Source organism: Salmo salar, chromosome 10 (genome assembly GCF_965601325.2).
Source record: "Salmo salar chromosome 10, fSalSal1, whole genome shotgun sequence".
In the NCBI taxonomy this organism is placed as follows: Eukaryota; Metazoa; Chordata; class Actinopteri; order Salmoniformes; family Salmonidae; genus Salmo; species Salmo salar.
In genome coordinates this window covers 45893001-45902500 of record NC_138300.1, presented here as the reverse complement: position 1 = coordinate 45902500, position 9500 = coordinate 45893001, and the positions used below count along the sequence as shown (strand labels likewise).

At 51.3% G+C, this 9500-nt stretch overlaps 1 protein-coding gene across 6 annotated transcripts in view; it reads left to right on the top strand.

Moving 5' to 3' along the window:
* The window catches only part of dnajc6 (DnaJ (Hsp40) homolog, subfamily C, member 6), a 75480-nt gene that overhangs the window by 38950 nt on the left and 27030 nt on the right, over positions 1 to 9500 (top strand). The gene's annotated exons all lie outside the window — the stretch shown is intronic.

Below are 9500 nucleotides of genomic sequence, written 5' to 3'. Positions count from 1 at the left end.
ATGTCTTTATTTGTATGGCATGTTCAATAGAAACAACGTTTTAAAAATCTGAAGCGTAAAAAAAAAAATTATATTGAACATCCATACAAATTAAGGCATTTTAATAAATTATATGAAGAGTGCCTTGGTCCTCCTTTCTTTTTGATGACCATTTCACCCCTTTTACCAAAGAGCACCTTCTGTCTACCAAAATGTACTATTGTGTACCTTAGTAGCGCTTCCCTTCCTCCTCTTTCTACTAGTTACATTTATATTTTTTAACCTTTTTTTAACTAGGCAAGTCAGTTAAGAACAAATTCTTATTTACAGTGACGGCCTACCCCGGCCAAATCTTGACAACGCTGGGCTAATTGTGCGTCGCCCTATGGAACTCCCAATCACGGCCGGATGTGATACAGCCTGGATTCGAACCAGGGACTGTAGTGACGCCTCTTGCACTGAGAAACAATGCCTTAGACCGCTGCGCCACTCAGGAGTTGCAGTAGTCCCGACGGGATATGACGAGTGCCTGGATTAGGACCTGCGCCGCTTCCTGTGTGAGGAAAGGTTGTACTCAACAGATGTTGTAAAGCATGAACATGCAGGAGCGAGTCACTGCTTTGATGTTTGCAGAGAACGACAGGGTGTTGTCCAGGTTCAAGCTTTGGTTCTTTACACTCTTGGAGGGGGACACCATGGAGTTGTCAACCATGATGGAGAGGTTTTGGAGAGGGCAGGCCTTTCCCGGGAGGAAGAGAAGCTTCATCTTGTTGAGCTTGAGATGGTGAGCCGACATCCAAGCTGAGATATCTGCCAGGCACGCAGAGATGTACTGTATAAAATCAAATCAAATCAAATTTATTTATATAGCCCTTCGTACATCAGCTGGTATCTCAAAGTGCTGTACAGAAACCCAGCCTAAAACCCCAAACAGCAAGCAATGCATGTGAAAGAAGCACGGTGGCTAGGAAAAACTCCCTAGGAAAAACTCCCTAGAAAGGCCAAAAACCTAGGAAGAAACCTAGAGAGGAACCAGGCTATGAGGGGTGGCCAGTCCTCTTCTGGCTGTGCCGGGTGGATATTATAACAGAACATGGTCAAGATGTTAAAATGTTCATAAATGACCAGCATGGTCAAATAATAATAATCATAGTAGTTGTCGAGGGTGCAACAAGCACGTCCGGTGAACAGGTCAGGGTTCCATAGCCGCAGGCAGAACAGTTGAAACTGGAGCAGCAGCACGGCCAGGTGGACTGGGGACAGCAAGGAGTCATCATGCCAGGTAGTCCTGAGGCATGGTCCTAGGGCTCAGGTCCTCCGAGAGAAAGAAAGAAAGAGAGAAAGAAAGAGAGAATTAGAGAGAGCATATTTAAATTCACACAGGACACCGGATAAGACAAGAGAAATACTCCAGATGTAACAGACTGACCCTAGCCCCCCGACACATAAACTACTGCAGCATAGATACTGGAGGCTGAGACAGGAGGGATCAGAAGACACTGTGGCCCCATCCGATGATACCCCCGGACAGGGCCAAACAGGCAGGATATAACCCCACCCACTTTGCCAAAGCACAGCCCCCACACCACTAGAGGGATGTCTCCAACCACCAACTTACCGTCCTAAGACAAGGCCGAGTATAGCCCACAAAGATCTCCACCACGGCACAACCCAAGGGAGGGGGGGGGGGGGGGACCGCCAACCCAGACAGGAAGACCACGTCAGTGACTCAACCCACTCAAGTGACGCACCCCTCCCATGGACGGCATGGAAGAACACCAGTAAGCCAGTGACTCAGCCCCTGTAATAGGGTTAGAGGCAGAGAATCCCAGTGGAGAGAGGGGATGGGCAACTGTATGTTGCCATGTGGGTGTCAGAAGGTGTCACGTCCTGACCCTAGTAAGTTGTCATTTTCTATAGTAGAGTAGGTCAGGGCGTGACAGGGGGTGTTTTGGGTTTTTCTATGTTTTCTATTTCTATGTTTAAGTTCTAGTTTTTCTATTTCTGTGTTGGGGTTGTTTGGGTTAATCTCCAATTGGAGGCAGCTCATCCTCGTTGCCTCTGATTCGAGATCATATTTAAGTATGGGTTTTTCTCTTCCTGTTTTGTGGGTTATTATCTTTTGAGTAGTGTTTGTTTCTCTCTGCGTCACGGTTTGTTGTTTTTGTATATTCAGTTATTTAGTGTATTGCATTGCGTTTCACGAATAAATAATAATGTGGAACTACAAACACGCTGCGTTTTGGTCCGATCCTTCAGACAGCCGTGACAGAAGGGGGGAATGAGAAGTAGTTGAGTGTCATCTACCTAGCAATTATAGGAGAGACCATGAGAGGATATGATGGAGCTGGTGTAAAGAATAAAGAGGAGAGGGCCTAGAACCAACCCCTAGGGAACACCAGTAGTGAGAGCACGTGGTGCAGACACAGATCATCTCCACGTAACCTGGTAGGAGCGACCAGGTAGGATGCAATCCAGGAGTGTGCAGAGCCTGAGCCACCCAGCCCTGAGAGGGTGGAAAAGAGGATCTGATGGTTCACCGTGTGGAAGCCAGCGGATAGATCTAGGAAGATGATAGTAGAGGAGAGAGAGTCAGCTTTGGCAGAGCGGAGAGCCTCCGTGACAGAGGAGAGCAGTCTCAGTTGAGTGACCCTTCTTGAAGCCTGACTGGTTAGGGTATAGAAGATCGTTCTTAGAGAGATAATGAGAGAGTTGGTCAGAGACAGCACGCTCAAGTGTTTTGGAAAGGAAAGAAAGGATACCGGTCTGTAGTTGTATTTTATTTATTTTTTTACATCAGAGGGGTTGAGTGTTGGTTTCTTGAGGGGTCTACCATTATCACCCCTTTTTCATTACACACACGCACCAGGGGAGAACCCCTCGCATTTAGGATTTCAAGAGTTTTTTTTTACATCAGAGGGGTCGAGGTTTGGTTTCTTGAGGGGTCTACCATTATCACCCCTTTTTCATTACACACACACACCAGGGGAGAACCCCTCGCATTTAGGATTTCAAGTGGACCGCCAACCGTTGTACTGTTTCCAGAAAACAGGATCCACATTATAGTTTATTTAATTTAATTTTATTTCACCTTTATTTAATCAGGTAAGCTAGTTGAAAACAAGTTCTTATTTAGAACTGTGACTTGGCCAAGATAAAGCAAAGCAGTGCAACACAAACAACAACACAGAGTTACACATGGAATAAACAAGCATACAGTAAATAACTGTCACGTCCTGACCAGCAGATGGAGCTGTTGTTGTAGTTTTGGGGTCAGGACGTGGCAGTCTTGTGTGTGTGATTGTTCTGTGTTGGTCTTGTGACTCCTGATCAGGAACAGCTGGGGATCGTTGTTCCTGATTGTGAGTCATATATGTAGGAGTATGTTTGTCACTTGGTTTTGTGGGTAGTTGTTTTTGCACTGCGTGTTGTGTGCCTGCAAAACTGTTCCTGTCTTATATTTTGTTTGTATTGTTAAGTGGATGCTCTACTCCTTTATTTTTATTAAAGATGAGTATTCACATACCTGCTGCGCCTTGGTCCATTTCCACAGAAGACAGCCGTTACAGAACTACCCACCAAAGGACCAAGCAGCAGAAGAGGAGGAAGCCACAGGAGAAGAAAATGGAAGAATGGACCTGGCAGGACGAAAGAAAATTCTGGGCGGACAAGTTAAGGGAGCTAAGGGAACCCGAGAGGCAGCCCCAAGATTTTTTTTTGGGGGGGCACACGGGTAGTTTGGCCAGGCCAGGGAAGAGCCGTAAGCCAGCTACCCGTGACTACAGGGAGGTGCGTACGAGGTGGAGGGCGTCATGTTACGCTGAGGTGCGCACCATCTCGCCTATACGGACGCACAGCCCACTTCGCCCAGTACCAGCGCCCCGCAGGTGCCAGGGCAAGGGGAGCATCGAGCCGGAAGGGGTGATGCCAACCCTGCACTCAAGACCGCCAGTGCGCCCTTTCGGTCCGGTGTTTCCCGCTAGACACACTAGCATGGAGGTGCGTGTCTCCAGGCTGGTACGTCCAATACCTGCCCCACGCATCAGGAGTCAACAGTCGTCATCAGAGCTGCCCGCCAGTCAACAGTCACCAGAGCTGCCCGCCAGTCAACAGTCACCAGAGTTGCCCGCCAGTCAACAGTCGTCGGAGCTGCCCGCCAGTCAACAGTCGTCGGAGCTGCCCGCCAGTCAACAGTCGTCGGAGCTGCCCGCCAGTCAACAGTCGTCGGAGCTGCCCGCCAGTCAACAGTCGTCGGAGCTGCCCGCCAGTCAACAGTCGTCGGAGCTGCCCGCCAGTCAACAGTCGTCGGAGCTGCCCGCCAGTCAACAGTCGTCGGAGCTGCCCGCCAGTCAACAGTCGTCGGAGCTGCCCGCCAGTCAACAGTCGTCGGAGCTGCCCGCCAGTCAACAGTCGCCGGAGTAGCCGGACTGCGCTGAACTGCCGGAGTGGTCGGACTGCGCTGAACTGCCGGAGTGGCCGGACTGCGCTGAACTGCCGGAGTGGCCGGACTGCGCTGAACTGCCGGAGTGGCCGGACTGCGCTGAACTGCCGGAGTGGCCGGACTGCGCTGAACTGCCGGAGTGGCCGGACTGCCCTGAACTGCCGGAGTGGCCGGACTGCCCTGTTCTGCCGGAGTGGCCGGACTGCCCTGTTCTGCCGGAGTGGCCGGACTGCCCTGTTCTGCCGGAGTGGCCGGACTGCCCTGTTCTGCCGGAGTGGCCGGACTGCCCTGTTCTGCCAGATTGGCCGGACTGCCCTGTTCTGCCAGAGTGGCCAGACTGCCCGGTTCTGCCAGAGGTGCCCGCCTGCCCTGATCTGCCAGGGTGCCCGGCCTGTCAGGATCAGCCCGAGTGGTCCTCCTGCCCTCCGGTCCAGCCCGAGTGGTCCTCCTGCCCTCCGGCCCAGCCCGAGTGGCCCGCATGCCTTCCGGCCCAGCCCGAGTGGCCCGCATGCCTTCCGGCCCAGCCCGAGTGGCCCGCATGCCTTCCGGCCCAGCCCGAGTGGCCCGCATGCCTTCCGGCCCAGCCCGAGTGGCCCGCATGCCTTCCGGCCCAGCCCGAGTGGCCCGCATGCCTTCCGGCCCAGCCCGAGTGGCCCGCATGCCTTCCGGCCCAGCCCGAGGGGCCCTCCTGCTCCCCGGCCCAGCCCGAGGGGCCCTCCTGCTCCCCGGCCCAGCCCGAGGGGCCCTCCTGCTCCCCGGCCCAGCCCGAGGGGCCCTCCTGCTCCCCGGCCCAGCCCGAGGGGCCCTCCTGCCCCCCGGCCCAGCCCGAGGGGCCCTCCTGCCCCCCGGCCCAGCCCGAGGGGCCCTCCTGCCCCCCGGCCCAGCCCGAGGGGCCCTCCTGCCCCCCGGCCCAGCCCGAGGGGCCCTCCTGTCCCCCGGCCCAGCCGAGGGGCCCTCCTGTCCCCCGGCCCAGCCGAGGGGCCCTCCTGTCCCCCGGCCCAGCCCGAGGGGCCCTCCTGTCCCCCGGCCCAGCCCGAGGGGCCCTCCTGTCCCCCGGCCCGGCCCGAGGGGCCCTCCTGTCCTCCGGCCCGGCTCGAGTGGTCCGTCTGCCTGGCGCAGCTATCGGCTCCACCGAAGTGGGCGACGCCGAGGGTGGAGCAGGGTCCACGTCCTGCACCGGAGCCACCTCCAGGATAGGTGGGTTGGGGAGGGAGGGTGTAGCACAGTGCCGTCGTTGACGGCAGCCACCCTCCCTTCCCTCCCTTATTGTTTAGGGGTTATTGTTTATGGGTTTTGTTGGGGATTTTGTTTGTTGGTGTTTTTTCGTTGTTAGGTGCATTCCGGGGTCTGCACCTTGAGGGGGGGGGTACTGTCACGTCCTGACCAGCAGATGGAGCTGTTGTTGTAGTTTTGGGGTCAGGACGTGGCAGTCTTGTGTGTGTGATTGTTCTGTGTTGGTCTTGTGACTCCTGATCAGGAACAGCTGGGGATCGTTGTTCCTGATTGTGAGTCATATATGTAGGAGTATGTTTGTCACTTGGTTTTGTGGGTAGTTGTTTTTGCACTGCGTGTTGTGTGCCTGCAAAACTGTTCCTGTCTTATATTTTGTTTGTATTGTTAAGTGGATGCTCTACTCCTTTATTTTTATTAAAGATGAGTATTCACATACCTGCTGCGCCTTGGTCCATTTCCACAGAAGACAGCCGTTACAATAACACAATGGAAAAAAATAGTCTATATACAGTGTGTGCAAATGGTGTGAGGAGGTAGGCAATAAATAGGCCATAGTAGCGAAACAATTACAATTTAGCAGATTAACAACTGGAGTGATAAATGAGTAAATGTGCAAGTAGAGATACTGGTGTGCAAAAGAGCAGAAAAGTAAATAAAAACAACATGGGGATGAGGTAGGTAGATTGGGTGGGCTATTTACAGATGGGCTATGTACAGCTGCAGCGATCGGTTAGCTGCTCAGATAGCTGATGTTTAAAGTTAGTGATGGAAATATAAGTCTCCAGCTTCAGTGATTTTTGCAATTCTTTCCAGTCACTGGCAGCAGAGAACTGGAAGGAAAGGCGGCCAAAGAGGTGTTGGCTTTGGGGATGACCAGTGAGATATACCTGCTAGAGCGCGTGCTACAGGTGGGTGTTGTTATTGTGACCAGTGAGCTGAGATAAGGCGGAGCTTTACCTAGCAAAGACTTATAGATGACCTGGAGCCAGTGGGTCTGGCGACAAATATGTAGCGAGGGCCAGCCGACTAGAGCATACAGGTCGCAGTGGTGGGTGGTATAAGGGGCATTGGTAACAAAACGGATGGCACTGTGATAGACTGCATCCAGTTTGCTGAGTAGAGTATTGGAAGCTATTTTGTAGATGACATCGCCGAAGTCGAGGATTGGTAGGATAGTCAGTTTTACTAGGGTAAGTTTGGCGGCGTGAGTGAAGGAGGCTTTGTTGCGAATTAGGAAGCCGATTCTCGATTTGATTTTGGATTGGAGATGTTTAATATGAGTCTGGAAGGTGAGTTTACAATCCAGCCAGACACCTAGGTATTTGTAGTTGTCCACTTATTCTAGGTCAGAACCATCCAGAGTAGTGATGCTAGTCGGGCGTGCGGGCAGCAAACGGTTGAAAAGCATGCATTTGGTTTTACTAGCGTTTAAGAGCAGTTGGAGGCCACGGAAGGAGTGTTGTATGGCATTGAAGCTCGTTTGGAGGTTAGTTAACACAGTGTCCAAAGAAGGGCCAGATGTATACAGAATGGTGTCGTCTGCATAGAGGTGGATCAGGGAATCACCCGCAGCAAAAGCGACATCATTGATATATACAGAGAAAAGAGTCAGCCCGAGAATTGAACCCTGTGGTACCCCCATAGAGACTGCCAGAGGTCCGGACAACAGGCCCTCCGATTTGACACACTGAACTTTGTCTGCGAAGTAGTTGGTGAACCAGGCAAGGCAGTCATTTGAGAAACCAAGGCTATTGAGTCTGCCAATAAGAATGCGGTGATGGACAGAGTCGAAAGCCTTGGCCCGGTCAATTAAGACGGCTGCACAGTACTGTCTTTTATCGATGGCGGTTATGATATCGTTTAGTACCTTGAGTGTGGCTGAGGTGCACCCGTGACCAGCTCGGAAACCGGATTGCACAGTGGAGAAGGTATGGTGGGATTCAAAATGGTCAGTGATCTGTTTATTAACTTGGCTTTCGAAGACTTTAGAGAGGCAGGGCAGGATGGATATAGGTCTATAACAGTTTGGGTCTAGAGTGTCACCCCCTTTGAAGAGGGTGATGACCGCGGCAGCTTTCCAATCTTTAGGGATCTCGGACGATATGAAAGAGAGGTTGAACAGACTGGTAATAGGGGTTGCAACAATGGCGACAGTTTTAGAAATAGAGGGTCCAGATTGTCTAGTACCAGCTGATTTGTACGGTTCCAGGTTTTGCAGCTCTTTCAGAACATCTGCAATCTGGATTTGGGTGAAGAAGAAGCTGGGGAGGCTCGGGCAAGTAGCTGTGGGGGGGTAAGAAGCTGTTGGCCAGGACTGGGTTAGCCAGGAGGAAAGCATGGCCAGCCGTAGATAAATGCTTATTGAAATTTTCGATTATCATGGTTTTATCGGTGGTGACCGTGTTACCTAGCCTCAGAACGGTGGGCAGCTGGGAGGAGGTGCTCTTGTTCTCCATGGACTTTACAGTGTCCCAAAACTTTTTGGAGTTAGAGCTACAGGATGCAGATTTCTGTTTGAAAAAGCTAGCCTTTGCTTTCCTGACTGACTGCGAGTATTGGTTCCTGACTTCCCTGAACAGTTGCATATCATGGGGACTATTCGATGCTATTGCAGTCCGCCACAGGATGTTTTTGTGCTGGTCAAGGGCAGTCAGGTCTGGAGTGAAACAAGGGCTATATCTGTCCTTAGTTCTAAATTTTTTGAAAGGGTCATGCTTATTTAAGATGGTGAGGAAATTGCTTTTAAAGAACGACCAGGCATCCTCGACTGACGGGATGAGGTCAATATCCTTCCAGGATACCCGGACCAGGTTGATTAGAAAGGCCTGCTCGCAGAAGTGTTTTAGGGAGCGTTTGACAGTGATGAGGGGTGGTCGTTTGACCGCGGACCCATAGCAGATGCAGGCAATGGGGCAATGATCGCTGAGATCCTGATTGAAAACAGCAGAGGTGTATTTGGAGGGCAAATTGGTCAGGATAATATCTATGAGGGTGCCCATGTTTACGGATTTAGGGTTGTACCTGGTGGGTTCCTTGATTATTTGCGTGAGATTGAGGGCATGTAGCTTAGCTTGTAGGACTGCTGGGGTGTTAAGCATATCCCAGTTTAGGTCAGCTAACAGAACGAACTCTGAAGATAGATGAGGGGCAATCAGTTCACATATGGTGTCCAGGGCACAGCTGGGAGCTGAGGGGGGTCTATAACAGGCGGCAACGGTGAGAGACTTATTTCTGGAGAGATTAATTTTTAAAATTAGAAGCTCGAACTCTTTGGGCATATATGACAGAACTTTGCAAGCTATCTCTCAAGTATATTGCAACTCCTCCCCCTTTAGCAGTTCTATCTTGACGAAAAATGTTGTAGTTGGGTATGGAAATCTCAAAATTTTTGGTGGCCTTCCTAAGCCAGGATTCAGACACGGCAAGGACATCAGGGTTGGCGGAGTGTGCTAAAGCACTGAGTAAAACAAACTTAGGGAGGAGGCTTCTGATGTTAACATGCATGAAACCAAGGCTTTTTCGATTACAGAAGTCAACAAATGAGAGTGCCTGGGGACACGCAGGGCCTGGGTTAACCTCCACATCACCAGAGGAACAGAGGAGGAGTAGGATGAGGGTACGGCTAAAGGCTATCAAAACTGGTCGTCTAGTGCGTTGGGGACAGAGAATAAAAGGAGCAGATTTCTGGGCGTGGTAGAATAGATTCAGGGCATAATGTGCAGACAGGGGTAGTGAATGGGAAATGGCGCTCTTTGTGGTCAATATTTGTGGATATAAAAACAAAATTAGAACACGATCATGTAACCAATAATTTGTTGTATTTCACCAGATGTATGTCTTTGAACCG